Raw genomic sequence first — 24969 nt, 5'->3', positions numbered from 1 at the left:
TAATATATGGTTAACTTAACTGTAGATACTTAAAGCTGAACTCTGGGATAAGCTATTATTGTCTAAATACAAAAGGTGTGTGTATTGTTACTTTTCTCTTGTTGTCCTTTTTTACTTCTTCCAGATCTGTGCAGTAAGCTTTTGAGCAAAACTGTGTCTCTGTGCAGGAGCTTTCTGTAACACAGACTGGTCACTGCTGCTCCCTCTCCTTGTGCAGGGTGACTGGTCTTGTCTCCGCCCCCTGCTGCAGTTTTCTGCAGGTAGCCTGTAGTGGGTGGACTTGTTGGGCCCCTCCCACAGCTCTGCTCTCTGCACAGGCTAAGTGCAGCACAGCAGTAAGGTCACTACTGCTTTTCAAAGGTAATATCATAATTTGTAAAGGTAATTGTTGTAAACAAAGTAGATATTATCCTTTGTGGCTATTGAGGAATAGGTTTAATTGAAAGTTTGTGCCCGGAGTTCAGCTTTAAAGTGGAAGTGTTGTTAACCGCAGCAAGTAAACAGAAAATCTCTAATGTTTCAGTGCAGGTTAGAAAACTAAAGCGGTTATCTGGCTGCCGGAAATAATAGCTATCTTTGCCATTCTTACTTTTCTTGTAGTGGTAACACAGCATGGAAATATTGAGCTACCACAAATTCTAGAAAAATGGTTATTTCAGATGCTGAGATTAACAATTTCCCTGCAGACCTGGCCTCATAGATCTTCATACAGGCACACCTTTGATGTTTGGACAAGCAAAATTTTGCTTTGACCCAGTTTGCATGAATGGTGCTCAGCTTGGAACACAACATTGTTAAATTCTGCCAAGCTGTTTGTCTGATCGAGGTCTAAATCTAAACTCATTATCCTAAACAGGATGTGTATTTGTGTGTGTGTGTGTGTGTGTGTCTATATATATATATATATATATATATATATATATATATATATATATATATATATATAGACACACACACACACACACACACACACTCACAAAAGTGAGTACACCCCTCACATTTTTGTAAATACAGTGGAACCTCGGATTGCGAGTAACGCAGTTAACGAGCGTTTTGCAATAGGAGCACTGTATTTTTAAAAATCGTAACTCGGTTTGCGAATGTTGTCTCACAAAACGAGCACGATTCAGGCCAAAGCGTATGAAGTACCGCGTTTGGCCTGAGGTAGGGGGGGCGCTGGAGCCGATCGCAGACGTTCGGAAAGGCCCGAGGACAGCTCGGCTGACCTCAACAAACCTCGGGAACGGAGTCTTTCCGAGGTTTGCCGAGGTCAGCCGAGGTGTCCTCGGGCCTTTCCCGCCGTTTCCAAGGCTCTCCGGCGCTCCCCCACCTCTGGCCGCATGCAGTATTGCATGCCATTGAAGTCAATGCAGAACTAATTATTTTCGTTTCCATTGACTTCAGTGTGGAAACTCACTTTGATATGCAAGTACTATGGATTACGAGCATTCTCCTGGAATGGATTATGCTCATAATCTGAGGTTCCACTGTATTTTATTATATCTTTTCATGTGACAACACTGAAGATATAACATTTTGCTACAATGTAAAGTAGTGAGCGTACAGCTTGTATAACAGTGTAAATTTGCTGTCCCCTCAAAATAACAACACACAGCCATTAATGTCTAAACCGCAGGCAACAAAGTACATCCCTAAGTGAAAATGGCCAAATTGGGCCCAAAGTGTCAATATTTTGTGTGGCCACCATTATTTTCCAGCACTGCCTTAACCCTCTTTGGCATGAGCTTCACAGGTTGCCACTGGAGTCCTCTTCCACTCCTCCATGTTAGAGACCTTGTGCTCCTCCACCTTCCATTTGAGGATGACCCACAGATGCTCAATAGGGTTTAGGTCTGGAAACATGCTTGGCCAGTCCATCACCTTTACCCTCAGCTTCTTTAGCAAGGCAGTGGTCAACTTGGAGGTGTGTTTGGGATCGTTATCATGTTGGAATACTGCCCTGCGGCCCAGTCTACAAAGGGAGGGGATCATGCTCTGCTTCATTATTTTACAGTATATGTTGGCATTCATGGTTCCCTCAATGAACTGTAGCTCCCCAGTGCCGACAGCACTCATGCAGCCCCAGACCATGACACTCCCACCACCATGCTTGACTGTAGGCAAGACACACTTGTCTTTGTACTCCTCACCTGGTTGCCACCAAACACGCTTGACACCATCTGAACCAAATAAGTTTATCTTGGTCTCATCAGACCACAGGACATGGTTCATCCATGTCCTTAGTCTGCTTGTCTTCAGCAAACCTTCTGGGGACGACCTTCTGGGACGACAACCATGCAGACCAATTTGATGCAGTGTGCGGCGTATGGTCTGAGCACTGACAGGCTGGCCCCCCCACCCCTTCAACCTCTGCAACAATGCTGGCGGCACTCATACTTCTATTTCCCAAAGAGAACCTCTGTTAACTCAGAGAGTTATTTGCCATGAGGTGCCATGTTGAACTTCCAGTGACCAGTATGAGAGAGTGAGAGAGATAACACCACATTTAACACACCTGCTCCCCATTCACACCTGAGACCTTGTAACACTAATGAGTCACATGACACCGGGGAGGGAAAATAGCTAATTGGGCCTAATTTGGACATTTTCACTTAGGAACGTACTCACTTTTGTTGCCAACGGTTTGGACATTAATGACTGTGTGTTGAGTTATTTTGAGGGGACAGCAAATTTACACTGTTATACAAGCTGTACACTCACTATTTTACATTGTAGCAAAGTGTCATTTCTTCAGTGTTGTCACATGAAAAGATATAATAAAATAGTTACAAAAATGTGAGGGGTGTACTCACTTTTGTGAGATACTAATATATATATATATATATATATATATATATATATATATTTATATTACACACACACACACACACACACCCCAACACCCAACATAAGCTCCCAACTGTCTCTCGTTTTGGGGGAATGTCCCTATTTTGGAGCCAAATCCTCCCTCTCTTTTATTCTCTCTCAGTTGTCTCCCATTTTGCTCTGATGTACTGTACAAACTTCCATAACCAAAGCACTATTTTAACTCCGAAAAATTTTACTTTTACTACTAACAATAAACAGGGTAGGGCGCCACCATCTAAGTGTAGCCATTTATTAAAATGTAAAAAACATAAAAACATGTATGCACTCACTGCACTATCATAGGGATAGGCATATTAGTCACATTCCCCATGTAGTATTCCGCTGGGAAGCGGTCAGGATAAGCAGAGTTCAGCAGGGAGAGGGCTGGTAGATGCAGAGCTCCTGGCTGCATTTAGATGGTGGCTCCCTTTTCGATTTATTGATCATCTATACATTATGGTGAACTCAAGACTTGGAGATTGAGGAGCTGCAACCATCTATAATGAGTTTTAGTGATTCTTTGGTTCAACCTTTAGCTACTCACAGGGATTTTGTTATTTAACCCCCAGGCCTACTTTCCTCTCCCACTACCATTGCGTTCAATATGGTGCCATACTGTAGCTTTCTACGGTTTACTTTTACTACTACTACTAACTTGACTACATTCACATAGCCACACAGGGGTGGCCACCGGCAAGAATCAGTAGATAACTTAAAGTGATTGTAAAGTCTTGTTTTTTTTTCCTTTAAAAATAACAACATGTTATACTTGCATGCTCTGTTACAGTGGATTTGCGCAGAGCAGCCCCGATCCTCCTCATCTCAGGTCCCTCTTCTGTGATCCGGCCCCTCCCTGCTTTTCAGTGCCTCCACAGCAAGCAGTTTGCTATGGGGGCACCTGAGCTGAGTCACAGCTCCCTGTGTTCATTCACACACGGAGCCCTGACCTGCCCTGCCCCCTCTCTCCCCTGACTGGCTGGTGGCTTTGATTGATAGCACCGGAAGCCAATGGCGCCGCTGCTGTGTCTCAGCCAATCAGGAAGGAGAATCTTGGAAGGCTGGGACATTCACGGACATCGCCGGACAGAGAGGGACCTCAGGCAAGTGTTAGGGGGCTGCTGCACACAGAAGGATTTTTATCTTAATGCATAGAATGCATTAAGATAAAAAAACTTCTGCCTTTACAACCCCTTTAAAACACTCTTGCACTGGCTGGATACACAGAGAATGTTTTTTCTCATGGAACACGGTTGGCTTCTTTGATCAAACATTTGTGTATTCATATGCTTTTATTTACAGCATTAAAGTTAAAGCACTTTAGGCAAAACCTTTTTTTTTTCATTTTGGATAGAGTAATTGCGGGTTATAACCCGTCAGATTTTTTTCACCATCCTGTACCATCGCCAAACAGGAAGTGAAAGGAAATCCCTGGAAATTAAGGGAATTCCTTGTGGACCCTCAGGTTACCAGAACTAGTGTCCCCATTGGAAGATTTCCCCTCTATTACTTTTCTGGGGACAACTCAAAACTTTTAATGATAATGGTAAACAAGACAAACAGAGAGGGTCAATCCACTTAACAGGGGGCTCAGACAGCAATAAAAACTGGCAGATGTTCTAATACCTCTCCACTCCATACCTATCCAAAATTAAACAAAACAAAAAAAAAAGTTTTTCCTTTAGTTATACAGTACTTTAAAACGAGTGGAATTAGAAATTTAAAGGCTAAATGCACCTTTTTTTTCTTTTCTAAATTCCAGGTTCCCTATGTACCAATATAACAATCATGTACCTCTGTTGCAGAAAAAATATTATTATACAGGATTTATATAGTGCCAACATTTGTGCAGCACTTTACAACGTGAGGGCAGACAGTACAGTTACAATTCAATACAGGAGGAAACAGAGGGCCCTGCTTATTAGAGCTTACAATCTAAAGATAAAAGTTTTCTTTAATTGTTGGAACAAGGCCTTACCTTAGCTTTGCTGTGTTCCATAGAAAACTTTAGGACATAGAAACCAGCGAGGGCCCTTTCACACGGGCACCTCCGCTATGCGGAATCCGCTTGCTCATCGGGGAATCTCTCCACTGATCCCCACTGAGCAGGTGGATGACAGGTCTGTGTCCGCTTCGCTATGCAGAACGGACACAGCCCTGATCTCCTCTATGGGGCAAATGGATGGAAACGGACCACCTGTCAGATCCAATGGACAAATGGAAAATAGGACCACCATCCGTCTGTTTTTGGCAGACAGGATCGGATCGGATAGCGGTGGGAGTCAGTGGACATATGTCTGATGACATCCGCCGCTCCATAGAGGTCAGATCAGGTCCGCCTGAAAAAAACTCACAGGCGGACCTCATCAGACAGCCTGTGTGAAAGGGGCCTAATGAAGCAGTTCACCAGCTGTCCTCATTAGCACACACACCCTGCACCCATCAACTATGTTGGCACGGCATCCCCGGAATCTCTACAGGCATACATTTGCCTGCCTTGTCAATGTAGAAAATCAGCTTATAGGAACACTTATAGCAGATGAAGAGGTACATATTTTATCTTGGCAATGGAAAGCTAACTTAAGGGGGTTTTAAAGGTTTTTTTTTTCTTAAAATAACAAACATGTCATACATACCTCCTCGGTGCAAGGGTTTTGCACAGAGCGGCCCCGATCCTCCTTATCTGGGGTCCTCCGGTGGTGCTCCTGGCTCCTCCTCTTTTCGAGTGCCCCCACGGAGAGCCGCATTCCATGGAGGGACTCGTGCAGGCTCGCTCCCGAGTTCTGCTGTTGCGTCCATTGACACAGACAGCAGGACTCGGCCCCGCCCCTGGCTCCCGTGTCACTGGATTTGATTGACAGCAGCAGAGCCAATGGCTCCTGCTGCTATCAATCTATCCAATGAGGACCCGAAACAGCGGGTGGAGCTGCTGTGCTCGTTCCGGTTCCTGGAACGATTGGGTTAAGGTAAGTAAAATGGGGGCTCTGGGGAGCTGCTGCACTACAGAAGGTTTTACATCCCCTTTAAAGGTGAAGCAGGGCCACAGCTCTTTTGGTGCTACTTCTCCTGGGGATCACAGAATGTACTTCGTTCTGCACTCCTGGGACCCGTATTCAGCCAACAGCAGGCTCAAGTCTGCTGACATCACTCAGCCGGTCCAGGTTCTGGAAAGATCCTGACTTTAATGTCGAGATCCACCCAGAAGCCTAAAACAGCCACTGAGAGGCTTGAGCCAGCCATTCCTGCCCCTCCACACCTTGGCACTCCAGTGAGCACTGAAGGAACAGAGCAGAGAGCCAGTGACTGACAGTGACCACTCCTTGCTCACTGAAGACAGCAGGAGTGGGGGAGAGATGCAGCTTTGGATCAAAGTGTATAAATTCTTATGATTTTAATACTCTGTACTTCTTATTTAAGCTGGCCATACAATAATCTAATTTCGATCAGTGTGTAGCTGTCCCTGCTCGACAGAAGTCGATTGTTTGATAGATCTCTGTCAAAGAGGCCTTCTGGGAAAAATTTTGGTTCCTATTGGCTGCAGCAACTGAACAGCATATTACGACAGCTACGGGCGCAGCTGTCAGACTACAATATGCTGGAGAGAGGGGATTCCTCCATCCACCTTGTTTGTTGGGGTGCAGAAATCTTTTTTTTTTAAAGCCTGCTGGCTAAAAAAAAAAATAGCAGTGTATGGTCAACAGAGGAAGATTCTGGAGCTGGGATTTAAAGCTGAATAACCTCCTGAGATCTGACAGCTGCTACTGTGTCAGTTGTCTGACCTCACTCTGAGTATACATGCTGCCGTTCCGGTCCTCAGTGTACATCATAGTATCAAGCATCAATAAAGTACAGTCAAATGGTTGATAGGACAGCAACTGTCAGACCTCATGGGACCACTCACCTAAGACTGTTTCTGTGGCATAGGTGGTATTTATAAAATATATGTGTACAAATATAGATAAAAGTAAGCATATAAAATTATAATAATTAATAAAAATGAAGTTGCAAACTCTTGCATTAGCTCTGTTGTGACTTCTCATTAAAATGTCAGGTGACGTGATAACCATAGAAGGCCATTTAACTATAGGCTACGTTTTTTGGCATTGGGCCCTGCTAGTAGTACTTTGCCTTGATGATCAATAACCTGAATGTATTAGTTCTTCACTATTCTTGCCAGTGGAAAACTGAAGAGCGCACAGAGCTTGTTGACATGTGATAAAACCAATACTTTCATGTTCACTGAACCACTTCTTTTGGAAAACAACATCTAATTATGCATTTAGCCATTTTTGAAGGTTTACAAATTGGTGGAGCGTCTAATTAGTCGCAGCTTACCCTTTTATTTTTGTCAAGCTCCACAAACTTAGAATTATATCATTTCGAGAGCTCTTTGTGCAGCTGTCCCATTTAAAAAAAACAAAAACTTGACTTTGAATTACATAAAACTAAGGCAGTGAAGAAGAAAATGGGGAGACAGAACACTTCTTTCCTAAAGAATTTCCTGTTTGTAGCCAAACAGGTTGGAAAGAGCTATTAAGGGCTGAAAGGACCTTCATCTGTCACAAGGTCTGCTCCAGGACCAGGGACAATGCTTAAAAGAAAAGCATGACAGAACCTTTTTCCGGCTTTGCTTCTCTTTAGAGTCACAGGAATACATTAACTATTGCTTACTATCATCTGACAGGGCAGAGCCTTGCCGGGCTCTGGTAGGATGCAGATAATATTGTTGGGATCCACCTGGCTGCCTAATTGAGAGCTGGATCCACCTTTAGTGATAAGCTCTGAGCTAGAGCCAGCCATGCTCGCTGCTTTCCCAGCCTGGCAGTCCAGTGAGCACTGGAGAAGCAGAGTGGAGAGCAGTGACTGATAGTGCTCTATGCTCCAAGCAGCTAGAGAGTTACTGATCAGCAGTCATATAAAGTCACTAACCTCTTGGTCTTAGAGCTGGCATGGGATGGCCGCAGTGCCACAACGATGCTGCAGCATGGAGGAGAGTATGTATGTTTTTTTGGAATAATCCCACATTTTTTCTTTAAGTCAGACCATTCATTTAATTTACTTTATTTTGGGTTTATTTCACTGCAACCAGATTACACAGAGCACCATACAGCAGGGCTCGACAAACCCCAGGCGCCAGGTCGTTATGGCAACAGGAAGTTTTAATATCTTACATAATCTGTAACATGTTAAGTTACCACCAGAATTTTCAATCTTTTAAATGTGCAACTTTCGAGAAAAGAATAACTGGTGATCCTGCCACATAGGTCCTTGTTCAGGCACCTCCTGTTATGGAATGACAACTGTCTCCCAATTGAGCTTCTGCATTGTCATCTGGTCATATGCAATGCTGGAGACTACAAGTAATTATGTCAACGCACATTATGCAGGTATGGTCCACTATTGTCACGATCAAGAAGCTGGCCCTGAGTAATGATGTGCAGCCCACGATGGAGTTAATACATCCAGACAGGTATTGCCTAAAAGAGCCCAGAATTCATCAAAAGCACTGCACAAAATTGGAAAAGAGTGAAAAAAAACAGTGTTGTATGATAAAAAACCATGGCATTTGTTATGCTACAGAGTGCTTTGGTAAAATGTCATCCAGTAAGTGTTTACATCTATTTTAGGAAGCCCGCTCATTTATCCTTTATCAGCCTCATAAAGAGGCAGTGTCCTTGAAGTTCTAAGAAATAATTAGGTTAGAACACCATCCCATCTGATACTAAAGCAGCTGTCAAAATCAAGAAGACATGTATTATATTTTGAAAGGCCACAAGTCAGTTCAAGATAGTTTTACTTGTTGTTGGACACAAGCGCCAACTTGTTGATAAGACTTTTGAGGCAGTGTCTTTATGTCCTTTACAGGTTTGCTTTGTTAAAGAAATGCTTTGAAGTGACAGAGGTATATTGATTTATTTGAATGGGAATGAAGAGAACTAACTCACGGTGGAGCTGCTAATTTAAGCGGGCTGTTACCGTCACCTTGTTACCTGTAATTTCACCAACACCGGGTCTAGGGGTCTCTGTTGAGTTTACTGCGAGGCAATGTAGGCACCAGTCACTTAAGTACTTTTTCAATGCTTTAATGGGGATAACTGGAAGAAGTAGCAGGAAAGAGGTAGAAAAAGAGTTGCAGGGGTGTTCAAATACCTTTTCTTGGCGTAGCGTCAAGGACTTTAAATCTTTAGGATGAATGTTTTCTCAGTTTAGGATTAAATCTTTTGCCCGCCCGGATAAGTTTTTCTCACTGACCTAGCAGCCGGAACACAGCACGAACAAAAAGTCTCTGCCACAGACTTTGGTGGAACAAACTCATACAATCCTCTGCCACAGGATGTAGTAGTTTTAGATGAACAGCAAACACAGTACCAGAACTTTAAGCCGACCTGGCAGTACTTGTGTGATAGGGCAATCTAGAATGCGTCCTCCAATTGATTCACCAGGCCCCTCTCTAGACCAGCGCTCTGCATGGTCCCTTCCAAGACGGGTCCTCCCCTGGATTCTTCTCAATTGTCCGGCTTCTTCCTGCAGGACAGACAGCACAGGACCATCCCAGCAGTAGCAGGCCCTAGACAGACTTCTGGGCCTACCCGCCCGGCTGCAGCGGCATAACCCTCCAAGCCGGAGGGCTACGAGATAGCACTCACTGGCACATACCTTTAGGCCAGGAGGGCCATGAGGCAAAAAGCTCCCCGAAACATGGCATCTGCCCCATAAATAACCTCTCCCAGAATGCAACTTGGAGAACCACCTCCGCCGAGTTATCTCCGGGACAGAAGAGCACTCATACACTTCAGCTTGTTGCTTTCCAACATTGACCCACGATGACAACGACACCCACAGGCGCAATGTGGAACTGCACACAACACAGCCAAGCTGGAACAGAGGCTAAACTAACCTTGGATTAAACCGGAAGAATGTATAGCACAGATGAGCCATTAAATTTACCTATAAGCGGTAGATTAGAAATCTACCAGCATTACACATATAAAGAAGCAGTCCTTAAAACGGGCTTCAGAGTTCCCTTCTAATGCCCCGTACACACGATCAGACTTTCCGCCAACAAAACCGTGGATTTTTGTTCGAAGGTTGTTGGCTCAAACTTGTCTTGCATACACACGGTCACGCAAATGTTGGCCAACAATTACGAACGTGGGAACGCACAACGAGCCAAGAAAAAGGAAGTTCAATAGCCAGTGCGGCTCCTTCTGCTTGATTCCGAGCATGCGTGAACTTTTGTGCGTCGGACTTGTGTACACACAATGGGAAATTCCGACAACAAAGTTTTGTTGGCAGAAAATTTGAGAACCTGCTAGCCAACATTTGTTGGCGGAAAGTCCGCCAACAAATGTTTGATGGAGCATACACACGGTCGGACTTTCAGCCAACAAGCTCACATTCAACATTTGTTGTCGGAAAATCCGATCGTGTGTACGGGGCATTACTGCTATCAGAATACTGGTGGTTCTGTACTGCTGGCTCAAAGCGGATCTTCACCTTTAATCGGGTGTTGCCTCCCCTCCATTCCTCCTACCCTCTGCTGTGCAAATTGGTCTCTCTCTTCTTTTTTAAAGAAAAACCTCTTTTGCCCGCTGTGCTTCCTGGGATATGTACTTCAAATATCCCAGGAGGCATAACCCTTCATTGAGAAAGGGGGGGGGGGGAACCTAGTGGCTCATCTTTGGGCAACCGCCAGCTGAACCAGAAAGAGCCGGTAGCTTCCCAATGACGTAACTAAAGAAGATGGTGGCGTGGGATCGAACAGGGGGCAGAAAAGAAGCAGATCTCAGTAGGATATCGCTGGATCCGCTGGGTGGGTGAGTACTTTAAATGTGCAGGATCTGCACCCAGTTATTGATATGTTAAAGTGTTAGTAAACGCTCATTCATTATTTTTACCTATAGGTAAGCCTATAACAAAGCTTACCTGTAGCTAAAATGAATACCTCCTAAACGTACACCATTTAAGAGATAATCTAGCCAGCAGCAGCCGATGCCATAACCGGCGCATACACTCTTAAGGAATGGCATACCCATGCCGTTCCTTCAGAGCTGTGTGCCGCAACTGAAACTCCCATGCACAGGCGCTGGAGTGACGTCATCGCAGCTCAAGCCAGTCCTGCGGACAAACCTGGAAGGAAGACCGGGTGAAGATAGAAGCGCCTACAGTGGTGACAGTGTGCCGCTGGAGGGCTTTGTGCAAACTAGCATATTATGGCTTTACCTTGCAAGGGGAAACTTTTTTTTTACTACCACTTTAAAGAAAAAAGAAAAAAGGAGGGGGGTTGAGGATGAAGATCCACTTTTTTAAGTGGTTTTTTTTTGCAATAGAGAATAGAAGGAGTAGATGGCATGCCTAGTCTGGCCTAGGCTTCTTAAGACCTCCTGGCTTTGGCCCCTAGGTTAGCCTACTTTCACACTGGTTTCCACCAGTTTTCAGGCATTGTAGCACTAGAAATAGCCTCTAAAAAACGCCTGAAAACTGCCTCCCATTCATTCCAGTGTGACTTTTCACACTGGGGCGGCGTGCTTGCGCGACATTAGGAAAAGTCCTGCAAGCAGCATCTTTGGGGCGGTTGGGGAGCACTATATACATCCGTATATTGCTCCCAAAACGCCCTGTCCATTGAATTGAATGGGCAGCGTTTCCAAATCGCCTAGAAAGCGCTTCAGGAGCGCCGCAACACGGGCGCTTTTAACCCCTTCTTCAGCCCCTAGCAGGGGTTAAAAGCGCCCTGCTAGCGGCCGGAAAGCATTGCTAAAGCGCCACATAAACGAGGGGCACTTTAGCATTAACGCTCGGCGGCCCCAGTGTGAGAGTAGCCTTAGTCTCACTGTAAACAGCTGATGAGCTAAGCAGTAACCAAAAAGCCGAAACAAATTTTCATGCAGCAAACAGTTTATAGAAACACAAAAATGTCCTAGCACCCAGTCTGCGAGCAAAGTTGCAGTACAGGCACCAAAAATCATGCCAATGACGCCAGCACAACTGCAGGCAGGATACACAAGTCAGTATTCAAGCAAAACACTCACATCTTTATAAGGACTTTTGTGCAGAAACGAGTCCAGTAAAGTAAAAGTGCTATGGGCCCTTTCACACTTGTGCGCTTAAAAATGTAGATCACGTTTTTGGTGCGTTTTCTGGATTCCTGACATCCAGCATGCACCTGGACATGTGACAAAAAATGCACCAAAAACACAGTTTTTGTTCAATGGGGAGTGCGCTTTTTAAACATGCACCAAAAATGCAAAATGCCGAACTTTTAAAAAATGCACTGCACCCACAGCACATTGCTGTGAAGAGTTCCAAAGGATTTAAAGGGAAACATTTTTCAGGCATTTTATTCTGTTTTTGGCTTGGTTCACACTGCAGCGATGTGGAAACCCTGTGAATCCACTGCGGGTTCCCGCATCACATGTCTCTCGGCGGCAGTTCACACTGCCCTATGCAAACTGCTGGGAGTGTCAATTGAAAGCTAATGACCCCCCCAAATCAGTTTGCTAATCGCAGTGCGAACTGCAAATTAGGACAGGAATCAGAGAATACCCATGCGATCTGATTCTGCTGTGGACCAAAAAAAGGATCCTGTGTGAGTTTGGTCCGAATGCAATGCATACTATTTGTATGGCTGAAATCGCATCGCACAGAGATCACATGTGATTCGCACTGCAGTGGGGTGCGAATCACATCCAATGTCAGACATCGCACCAGTGGGAACCGGCCCCAAAGCTCATCAAGAATTGATCATTGTGAAAGGGCTTTTTCAGGTAAAAGGTTTGGTCGCTATCATTACTCTTAAAATAGTTCAGATGGTTAATAATTATTGTCTGTGATAGTGCCCCAGGTGGGGCTGTAGAATAAATTCTATATATCCCACAAAAAAGGCACCAGAAAAAAAAGATTAATAAGCCAAATAATGATATTATGATTAATTCCAGAAAGACTTCTGGACACTGTATTTTTTGGTAACCCAACCTTATTTGTAGAATTATGTTGAATTTATGAACATCAGTCATTAGCAGTAACAAGGAGTTGTCCACCTGGCTAATGCATCTCTTGGACTTTGATACAAAGTTCCAAAGAGTCTTCAAGTGTTATTCATTTTAACCTTCAAATGTAGTTGTTAGTCTAGGTTGTAAAAAAAAAAACAAAAACAAAAAAAAAAAACATAGTTTGGCCATAGATTTACAAAAACCACACATAGGAACCTTACCAATCTCATCATCATGCTCTTCCTTCATCTTACTCGTCCTTGCATAACTTCTCCAACCTTTTTAACAGTGAAACTAAGGCAGGCCATAGATAAGTCTGTTTTTTTCATTGAATTCCCACATCTACACAGTCAATGCGGATGGGGGAATCCTTCCTGCTAAGTTATTGTATTCTGACAGCAGAGTGTCTTCCCAGCCATCAGACTACACTGATCAGCGCTGTCAGCTATTGCTTGTGGTGCTGATCGAGCAGGAAAAATCCTAGAGGGCTTCTGTACAACCTCCCCAATCATACATGGAGTGAAATTCAGCCGGTTCCTGCTAAACCTGCCGAATTTCAATCCATGTACAGTACGGCTGATTTAAAATACATATTTATATAACATAGAACTGTCTAAACTTGACACCTCAGTGCTAAGAATCCACAGAGAAGCTGACCTTAGAGTGTGCAAATGCACTGACCATTGTGCAACAGGGACTGGGTAATTATGCTGGTGCCACCCTCTTTAGATCAGGGAATCTTGCACTGTACCAACAACAAAATGCACAAAAGGGCAAAAATGCCTAGTGCATTATCCACAGCACTTTATTAAATGACAAAAGATACAAAATGTACTCACAAACCAAAGCGCATTATAGATTCAAAAACCAGAACTTCGCCCTCTAGCCTCATTGGACCAAACGGTAGACAATACCAGCTCACACATTTCAGGGGACTGACCCCCTTCCTCAGAGCAAAGAAAGCCTTGGCCCTGAAACGCATCAACTGGTTTTGTCCACCATTTGGTCCGATGAGGCTAGAGGGTGGACTTCTGCTTTCTGAATCCATGATGCGCTATCTACTTTGGTTTGTGAGTACATTTTGTACTTTTTGTCTTATAATATAGTGCTGTGGATAAAGCACTAGGTGTTTGTGCCCTTTTGTGCGTTTTGTTGTACATACTTATACACCAATAGATTGTAATGGGAGAGCACAATTATTTGGGCGCACCTGCATGGGGTTGCCTCTGCCTTCCCCCCAGGTGTTAACTGATTAGGTTAGTCAGATTATTCAGGTAATCAGGGGACGTTTGGCCCTCCCTGCTCACCTGGGGCAGGTAGGAAAGGGCCAATAAGAGTGGATGGAACTCTCTGGAAGCAGTGGGGCTCATTATATAAAGGGCCCACTGTCCCAGGAGCTTTGCTGACAGGCTGAAGGTCTGGTAAAGAAGAGATTCCCACCCCCCCCTCCCGTCGTGTGCACTTTATGTGGTATGTCACCTTACATATAAGGGGGACTGGTTATTATAAAGTTGAGGAAATATAATTTGCTTGAGTCATCAAGGCTAAGCAATTTTGAGTATGATAATTTCATTTGAGTTAGACTTGTGATATGGTTATGAAAAGTGATTAATTTATCTGTAAACCAATAAAGGTGCCGCGGCCAGTTTATACCAATATTTGAGTGTCGTGTCCATTATTTGGTAAGTGTGTTTAGAGATGGGGGGGGGGGGAGGGTGTAGAGTGCAATCCCATGTGTAATCTATAGCACTGCAATGCAAGCAAATTGTATATGATGGGTAGGAACGAGCAAGAATATGTAATTCATGGCAAAGATGTCCTTCCAGGCAAGACATCTCTCATAGAAACCACAGGATGGATGTCTCTCATCGAAACCACAGAACCAGCCATAAGGGGGGATACTCTCGAGCTTCGTATACAACAAAAAAAAATAAGCTATGGAGACCTAAAAAAAAAAAATATATCAAAATGTGCCAACAGCTGGCTGTGCATGAAAATACAAAGTAATCATATGCAATAAAAAAGAAAGATACTAAAGATTAAAAAGATTCTAAAATACATTTTTTAATCTTGGATTGTAATGAATAAAATATATGTAAAATTATTTTACACGCCCTAGAAAATACATATAGGTGGTGAACAAGGCTAATTCTTGCTGTCAAATGACACTATCCCAGCTGCCACCTAAAATAAGCATAATTTTAGGGCAGCACAGTGGTGTAGTGGGTAGCACTTTCACCTAGCAGCAAAAAGGGTCGCTGGTTGGAATCCCGACCATGACACCATCTGCCTGGAGTTTGCATGTTCTCCCTGTGTCTGTGTCGGTTTCCTCCGGGTACTCTGGTCTCCTCCCATACTCTAAAGACATGCTGGTAGGTTAATTGCATCCTGTCTAAATTGTCCCTAGTATGTATGAATGTGTGTTAGGTACCTTAGGTTGTAAGCTCCCTGAGGGTAGGGACAGGTGTGAATGTACAATGTATATGTAAAGCACTGTGTAAATTGATGGCGCTATATAAGTACCTGAAATAAATAAGAAAATCCCCCCCATGTAAAGAATCTCAAACATAAAAGCATCAAGAAATCCCTAAATACAGGTAGCACTTCTAAGCTTGGACATGGGTGTCAATCCAGGCCTGCTGCACCTGGGATGGTTGTGACCCAGCACTGGCTGGTCAATTAGGGAAAAAGGAACTGTTTCACGTGCTACGGTAGCAAGATAAATTACACCAAGATGGCAGCTGCATAATGTTCTTTCAAAACACTCCTCCTTCCAAACACATTCACAGATATAGAGAGAGGAAAAATATCAACTCAGCATTTTACTTTTGTAATTACGATTGCAGGAAACCATTTAAAAATTGCCAGAAAATACATAATTATGGTATTAATTAAAAAAAACACGCATCTTACACAGGTTCTCATAAGAATCCTCCGAGGAGACAATTCCTCAAACACATAAATTACAAGTCTTTCTACTTTTTTGAAAATACAGACAGCTTGCACACACTTAGGAAATATGATAAAGAGCCAGATCGAAGCAAAGCATATGGTGAAGCCTCGGGGTATAATCAGACAGAACATGCAGTTTGCTAAACTGATTTTCATTGACATTTAGCAATACAGCATGGTGTAATGGCAGACAATGCATCCTAAATTATATAACAGCTCTACTCTCAGCTGACCTTTCATGGACACTTTACTGGACTTTACAATCTGCAAATGCTAAATCATATAAAGCTAACGTCCTTATTTCATATAACCTGGCTACTGTCAGTCCCTCTTTTGGATACAAAATCTTTCAGCCTAAATCACTATTCCTTCACAATAGTCCCTTTTTTATTCTAATGTATCAAAGATGCGTAAAACAAACAAAAAGAAATACAGTAATTAATCAGCTGCTAATATACTGTATACAGTTTTCTTTTGGATTTTATTCTAGTGTAATTACAGTTGTATGCATTAATATACACTAGTACAAAGAAAAAAGAGTGATGTTGCTTATAGCAAAGTTTTTTTTAACCTGTTGTTACAGAAACACGATGGACTTTGGTTGTTATGAACTATGACAATCTGTTTATTAAATTAAATTATAATTAAGAAAAAAAAAAAAAAAATTATATATATATATATATATATTTTATTAAACTGATTGTCATAGTCCTAATATATATATATACATACATACATACATACACACACACATACAGTTGTGCTCATAAGTTTACATACCCTGGCAGAAGGATTTCATAAAAACTTTTCTTTCACTTATGGACTTATGGTTAGTGTTTGGCTGAAGCCATATATTATCAATCAACTGTGTTTACTCTTTAACTGCTTGCCGACCGCCGGCCGTCAATTGACGGCCAGGCGGCGCAGCTCTCGTGGCGGGCGGGCGTCATATGACGTCCTCGCTTTCCTAGGCCACCAGGGGGCGCGCGCACCGCCGGCGGCGATCGCGCGCGCGCGCCGTGTCACTAGGCATCCAGTGCGCGTGCCCGGCGGCCACGATGTCTGCCGGGCACCCGCGATTACCGGTAACACAGCAGGACCGTGGATCTGTGTGTGTAAACACACAGATCCACGGTCCTGTCAGAGGAGAGGAGACCGATGGTGTGTTCCCAGTACAGAGGAACACCGATCGGTCTCCTCCCCTAGTGAGTCCCCGCCCCCTACAGTTAGAATCACTCCCTAGCAACACAGTTAACCCCTCGATCACCACCTAGTGTTAACCCCTTCCCTGCCTGTCACATTTATACAGTAATCAATGCATTTTTATAACACGGATCGCTGTATAAATGTGAATGGTCCCAAATATGTGTCAAAAGTGTCCGATGTGTCCGCCGCAATATCGCAGTCACAATAAAAATCGCAGATCGCCGCCATTACTAGTAAAAAATAAAAAAAAATTAAAAATGTTATAAATCTATCCCCTATTTTGTAGACGCTATAACTTTTGCGCAAACCAATCTATATACGCTTATTGCGATTTTTTTTTACCAAAAATATGTACAAGAATACGTATCGGCCTAAACTGAGAAAAAATTTGTTGTAAAGAAAAAAAAAATTGGATATTTATTATCGCAAAAGGTAAAAATTATTGTGTTTTTTTTAAAACTTGTCACTCTTCTTTTGTTTATAGCGCAAAAAATAAAAACCGCAGAGGTGATCAAATACCACTAAAAGAAAGCTCTATTTGTGGGGAAAAAATGATAACAATTTCATTTGGGTATAGTGTTGTATGACCGCGCAATTGTCATTCAAAGTGCGACAGTGCTGAAAGCTGAAAAATGGCTTGGGCAGGAAGGGGGCGAAAATGCACTGTATTGAGGTGGTTAAATCACAATGGCAACATAAACTATCCAAATGGCCCTGATCAAAGGTTTACATACCCTGGAGATTTTGGTCTGATAACATGCACACAAGTTGACACAAAGGGGTTTGAATGGCTATTAAAGGTAATCATCCTCACCTGTGATCAGTTTGACCTTTTATACACACACACTAATTACAAGCAATGAGTTTCTGGACTCCTGACAGACCCTTGCATCTTTCATCCAGTGCTACACTGACATTTCTGGATTCTGAGTCATGGTGAAAGCAAAAGAATTGTCAAAGGAAAAGGTAGTTAAACTGTATAAAACAGGAAAGGGATATAAAAATATATCCAAGGAATTGAGAATGCCAATCAGCAGTGTTCAAACGCTAATCAAGAAGTGGAAAATGGGGGGTCCTGTTGAAACCAAAGCACGGTCAGGTAGACCAACTAAAATTGGAGGCACTTGAAGAAAGATGGGCTGCATGGCCGAGTCACCAGAAGAAAGCCATTACTATGCAAATGCCACAAAATATCCTGCTTATAATACGCCAAACAGCACAGAGACAAGCCTCAAACCTTCCGGCACAAAGTCATTTGGAGTGATGAGACCAAAATTGAGCTTTTTGGCCACAACCATAAACGCTTCATTTGGAGAAGAGTCAACAAGGCCTATGATGAAAAGTATACCACTCCTACTGTGAAACACGGAGGTGGATCGCTGATGTTTTGGGGATGTGTGAGCTACAAAGACACAGGAAATTTGGGTCAAAATTGATGGCAAGATGAATGCAGTATGTTATCAAAAAATACTGGAGGAAAATTTGCATTCATCAGCCAGGAAGCTACGCATGGGACGTACTTGGACATTCCAACATGACAATTACCCCAGTCAAGCTGTCATTGACTACAGCAGAATAAAGTGAACGTTCTGGAGTGGCTCCTGACCTCAATATCATTGAGCCACTCTGGGGAGATCACAAACGTGCAGTTCATGCAAGACAGCCCAAGACTTTACAAGAACTGGAGGCTTTTTACCAAGAGGAATGGGAAGCTTTACCATCTGAGAAGATAAAGAGCCTCATCCACAAATACAAAAAAAAGACTTCAAGCTGTCATTGATGTTAAAGGGGGCAATACACGGTATTAAGAACTGGGGTATGTAAACTTTTGAACAGGGTCATTTGGGTAGTTTCTGTTGCCATTATATTTAAAAAGAGTAAACACAGTTGATTGATAATAAATGGCTTCAGCCAAACACTAACCATGATTAGTGAAAGAAAAGTTTGTGTGTTATCATTCATATTCTCTGAAAAATAGCCAAGAATTCATAAAATCTGCCAGGGTATGTAATTTTATGAGCACAACTGTGTGTGTGTGTATATATATATATATATATATATATATATATATATATATATATATATATATAAGTGATTTCACTTTTTTTTTTATATATTGTTTGTTGCAGGTGCAACCTTTGCACAGGAACAAATGGCGTTTGTCTTGGGCATGTACAGAACAAGGCGAGCCCAGCTGGAAGACATTTTAGTGAAAAGGTATAAAACGTAGGGAGGGTGGGGCATGGACTGAAAGGTAAACTGTCTTAAAAGCATTGTTCTAAGTCACACTGCATAGAACAGGCCTTATCAACTTTTCTACCCCAGTGATACTGGTAAAATAGCTTTCCCGTCTCAGGTAACCCCTGCTAAAAGTATGTTAGCAAGTCCAGTATACTGTAGATATGGTAACTAATAAAAAAAATAAATAAATAAAAAAAGAGTAATGAATGTGACATACCCAATGTATTTGACACCCAAGGGGTTAAAAGCGCCCACCTAGCGCTGTTTTCAAATCACTTTTAAAAGGCGATTTAAAAGCAGCGCCCATTCATTTCAATGGGCAGGGGAGGTGGAGGAGCGGTGTATACACCACTCCCGCACCGCCCCAAAGATGCTGCTTGCAGGACATTTTTTCCTGTCCTTCAAGCGCACCGCCCCAGTGTGAAAGCAGAAGAGGCAGTTTACAGGCGCTATTTTTAGTGCAAAAACGCCTGTAAAGCGCCTCAGTGTGAAAGGGGTCTTACATTGGTGGTCTTTGGAGAAATGCCTCCTGGTATCATTGTTCAGTGTTCTGGTGACACCCAGGGATTACCTCACATTGGAGTTTTGGCTACGGGAAGGGAAATCTCCCTAATGGGACATAGATGGCAAAAAATTGACATGGGGTTATAATAGCTCTCCCTTACAAAAAAAGTTTTGCCCTATTCGCACTGGCAGATCGATCGGGCCCACCTGTCAGTTTTTCAGTCAGACCCAATTAGACCATCCATATCCAATCCGGCCTGCTAAAAGCAGACACACATAGGTCTGTTCCCCATCCATCCGGCAGATCGGATGACAGTCAGATGGAAATGGACAGGCAGTCCATTTCCATCTGACCACTCCATAGAGAACAGCGGGCTGTGTCCGTGTCCACTCCGCATCAGCGACCTGCCATCTGTCTGCTCAGTGGGGATTAGTGGACAGATCCCTTGCTGACCAGGTGGACCTGCTTGGCAGAGTCCGCCCCATCTGCAAGGGGCCTAATGCCGCGTACACACGAGCGGACTTTCCGGCGGACTTGGTCCAGCGGACCGGAGTCCGTCAGACAAATCGATCGTGTGTGGGCTCCAGCTGACTTTTTTTCCTCAAAAGTCCGACGGACCTAGAAATAAAACATGTTTTAAATCTTTCCGACGGACTCGAGTCCGGTCGAAAAACCCGCTTGTCTGTATGCTAGTCAACGGACAAAAACCGACGCTAGGGAAGCTATTGGCTACCGGCTATCAACTTCCTTATTTTAGTCCAGTCATACGTCATCACGTACGAATCTGTCGGACTTTGGTGTGATCGTGTGTAGGCAAGTCCGTTCGTTAGGAAAGTCCGTCGGAAGTCTGCCGAAAGTCTGTCCGCTCGTAGGTACTGATTTTAGGCTGATTTTACACTGATCCGTTTTTCTTCCACTTTTGCATGAAAAAAAGGGAAAGAAAAAACGTGTGCCATGTCATGTAATCTGATTCTTCACACTGATCCCTTGAGGGTCCGCTGCTTTTAGTAAAATCCTGCTTGCTGCATTTGTGGTGCAGGTTTCGTGCAGTAAAAAAAAAAAATAAACAAAATAAACGCACCTCCCCATTGAAATGCATATAAAACGCAGCAAAACTCAATCAAAAACGCACCTGCTTTTGATGCAGTTTGTGAATCACATGTCCTGTGAAAAATGTACCACAAACACGGTAAAAACGCAGTAAAATTGTGTCAAAAATACATATATATATATACACATGTTTTTACCGCATTTTTGCTACTGATCAGTGTGATAGTCCCCCAAGTTACAGGGCCCCTTTAAATTGTGGTCAATAGGAAAGGTGTGCCCCTTACATTTGTGATCACTAGACCCCATTACAATATGGTCAGTGAAAGTGGAGGATTGCCCTTAAAGCGTAAAGGCAAACTTTTTTTTTTTTTTTTTTTTGGATAGAGTCAGTTTTTTATTTTTGCTATCTGTGTCCCACTTGGGAGATTTCTCTTCACTTCCTTTCCCATATCAAAAACTCCAAGGTGAGGCAATCCCGGGGTGTCATCAGGGTCACCAAAACTAGTGTCCCGATTGGAAGATTTCATCTCTATTACTATTCCAATGTCAACCTAAAATGTGGCATTTTCTTTTACTTTCACTTTCTATGATAATGGTACACAGGACAAATAGAGCGCGTGAATCACTCTAATGCCGCGTACGCACGATCGGACATTCCAACAACAAAATTGTGGATTTTTTCCCACAGATGTTGGCTCAAACTTGTCTTGCATACACACGGTCACACAAGTGTTGTCGGAAATTCTGAATGCCAAGAACGCGGTGACGTACAACACGTACGTCAAGCCGAGAAAAATGAAGTTCAATAGCCAGTGCGGCTCTTGCTTGATTCCGAGCATGCGTGGAATTTTGTGCGTCGGAATTGTGTACACATGCTCAGAAAGAAAATTCTCCGTGTGTAATTTTTTTACCTGTCCATCCTATTACCCCTGCATCTGCACTCTGTTTTCTTGGGGTTTTTTTTAACCTTACCTTCCTCTAATAACGCTGTAATCCTTTTTTGGCCCCTGTGATGTCAGTATGGCCCCCAAGTTTTTAACTTGGACCTCTCCTCCTAGTGTATTTGTATCTTGCTGTGATTGTCAGACAACAACAAAGATAACCATTCTACCCAGCATACAACAGGCCACTGCTGCACAGGGTGACAATGCTGTCATGTATTTACTGCAGGTAACATACTGCTGTCAGTCTGCGTAAGAAAAGCCATAGACTGGCAGGATCACTGGGTATTTATTATTTATATATTTATTATTTAATTGAATGAGCTTTAATTAAGAAAAAAAAAGTGATTACATTTTTAACTTTTTAATATAAAAAAAGTGTCAGGCTGCTTCACCAAAATTGTCAGTGCTTGCATGTATTTGTCAGAGACAGGTACGTGAATGTCAGAGTATCCATACTGTACACACCTTGCTCAGTCCATGCCCTCCCTCCCCAAACCCTGCACCTGTCACTGACAGCCCATGGTTGAGTAGTGTGGTCAGCCAAGTCTGATGAGAAACTGAGAGACTAGTTCCCCCATCAGGTCCATCCTGCAGCTGAATGACAGCTCACAGCAGTGTGCCTTTCACTGCCATCTTGCTGCCAATCAGAAGATAAGCAGATCTGATGGAGAGCTTGTCTCTCAGTCCCCCATAAGGCTCCACCCATCAAGTGACCCAAGTCATTTCCCAAATACAGGCATTGCCATATTTGAGTTATGACATCACTAGTATCCTGAGCTCTTTGTTTATATTTAACTACACCCACCAGGACCTATGTGGGGGAAGCAGTGTCATCCTGACAACTTTCCACCACAGATAGGCTACCCTCTGGATACTGGCATAACTCTGTATTTTAGCTCAGAGCTGGACCCAAACCTAGCCCACGCATGTTCAATGCAAGCCGGCCAAAATTCGGCCCGTGTGTGCAGGAGCCAGTCCGACAGAAGCCAGCTGTTCTGCCAGCTTCTGTCGAAGGCCCATCTTTACCAGTACCTTTTTCGGTCATGGTCGACAGAAGCCAGCCGAACTCCTGATAATTGGCTGAGAGTGCTGACCGGAGTGTTCTGGCAGGGGGCTGCCCCCCCTGTCAGAACACAATAGCTCAGCAGGGGAGATCACTGTACTAACATTGGATAGTTAGTACAGCGGCTCTGACCGGAGCTGTCAGTCTTTTTTTAATTTAAAAAAATAGTATTGTCTATGAGTCTTTAAAGGTAAAGTATAGCCAACGTCTTTTTGGGCTATACTTCTCCTATGAATCAGTTAATTCTGCACTCCTGTAAACTGTTTTCACCCATCAGCAGGCTGAAGCCTGCTGTCGGCTGACGTCACAGAGCCGGTACAGGCTCTGGAAAGATCTCAACCATATGGTCAGGATCCACCCAGAAGCCTGGACCAGCACCTGGCTCGGCCTCTCAGCGATCTGCCAAGAGCCTGAGCCAGCCCCTCTCGCCCCCTCCACAGCCCAACGCTCCAGTGAGCCCGGAAGGGCACAGCAGAGAGCCGCTGACTGATAGTCCCGATTCTCTGCTCAGAGCGGAGGGGGTGAACTGAGCGATCAGCAGGGGACAGCTGCAGCATTGGATTGATGCTGCATCCACTTAAAGAGGTCTTAAACCTCCCTTTGCAAGTTGTACCTATAGGTAAGCCTACAATAAGGCTTACCTATAGGTACTGTAAATATCTTCTAAACATTCACCGTTTAGGAGATATTTACTGTATACTGTGCCAAAGTTGTTGTCAGTGCATGCGCTGTGAAGAAACGGCCCCCCTGTGCCGTTTCTTCACGAGCAAGTGCCGTGACCGGCGGCTCACGTGCGCATGCATGGGGGTGACGTCACCTGGCTCTGGCCAGTCACAAAGTCGGAGTCCGCGGCCCCAGGAGGAAATGGGGCAAATATGGATGCGGCCTGCAGCTGGGACAGCGCAGGCTTCATTTGCAGGTAAGCGTCACACAATGTGCTAGTATGCGATGCATACTAGCACATTATGCTTTTACTTTGCAGGGTAAAAGAAAGGAAATAAAACCCATCAGGGTTAACTTCCTCTTTAAATTAGTATAATTAATGAATTCTCTTTTAATTACCACCATTTTCCTAATCTGCAAACTAGTGGCAATTCTTTAAAAACCCGTTGATGCCATAGCAATCAGTTCTTAAAGTGGCAGGCAGTTAAAAGTACAAGATGTTTGCCAATAGTTAGGGTTAACTGGGTATTAAATAGGGGTTAAAAAAGGACAAAAAATTGTATTCGTTAACAAAAAAATTTTTTTTTTTCAGGTTTAGCTGTAGCTGAAGAAACCAACAGATGTCAGGAAAAGCCCGTCATCTGCTCATACCAGCTGCAGTTAATTACAGTGTAACCTAATAGTTACTATAGGCTCAATTCACTAAGCTATATTGCATGTGCTATTTACCATAAGAATTGTTATTTTCTGCTATGTTGTTGTTATTTTCAGCTTTTTTTTTTTACAAAAAAAAAGATCATTAGAACATGTGAACTAAGGAAACTTCCCACAGTGACTCCTACACAGACTGATAATCAAAAAGACAATGGCTTCCTGGGGGTCATGAACTGTAGGCAAATGTCTATTGGAGACACACTAAGTAGGTCTTGTGTGGCTGAAGCAAAACTCCAGCTTAAAATAACAAAAAATGAATACCCCAATAAAATATGAAAAAATAAAACCAGCTTGGGTTATTGTTCACTAATCTAGGTTATTATAACCTTTTTTTTTCCCCAATGATGTGAATGGTTTATATTCCTTTACATATAATATAATGTACATATGTTTTGTGGATGTGTGTGTGAAGTATTGTTTTTATACATTATGAGGAATGATATTGTAATCTCTTTGTCAATTTATTTTACAATGACAATAAATCTCATCTTATCTTATATATCTTATCTTGAATTACTGAAATATTCACCTTCAACCCACAGTCGTCTGTGCTTTTTTTTTCTGGCGCTAGATGCATTTACTTTGATGGCCAATATAATTCGAGCCACTTCCTCTGAGCCCAGGTTGTTCTCAGCATGTTATTGGACAGTGAAAAGAGAAGAAGCACAGTGATAAGCTCATCTGTCACTCTGCTTTTTTCTCCTATCAGCATACTTCTTGTCCACACTTGTACTCATTAGCTCCTTGTACCGCTTCTTCCTCTTACACTCCAGC

At 43.2% G+C, this 24969-nt stretch overlaps 1 protein-coding gene and 1 long non-coding RNA gene across 3 annotated transcripts in view; one reads left to right on the top strand and one right to left on the bottom strand.

Moving 5' to 3' along the window:
- LOC141107486 (uncharacterized) overlaps window positions 1–24625 on the top strand; it is an 88316-nt gene extending 63691 nt beyond the window's left edge. Inside the window, exons 4-5 of the long non-coding RNA XR_012235919.1 lie at window positions 19145–19232; window positions 24074–24625. This is a non-coding gene — a long non-coding RNA (uncharacterized lncRNA). The remainder of the gene's footprint in view (window positions 1–19144; window positions 19233–24073) is intronic.
- PSD3 (pleckstrin and Sec7 domain containing 3) overlaps window positions 1–24969 on the bottom strand; it is an 864447-nt gene that overhangs the window by 696290 nt on the left and 143188 nt on the right. The gene's annotated exons all lie outside the window — the stretch shown is intronic.

This window comes from Aquarana catesbeiana, linkage group LG01 (assembly GCF_042186555.1).
Source record: "Aquarana catesbeiana isolate 2022-GZ linkage group LG01, ASM4218655v1, whole genome shotgun sequence".
NCBI classification, from domain to species: domain Eukaryota; kingdom Metazoa; phylum Chordata; class Amphibia; order Anura; family Ranidae; genus Aquarana; species Aquarana catesbeiana.
Note: the sequence above shows the minus strand (reverse complement) of the source record. Positions and strands in the feature narration are given on the sequence as shown.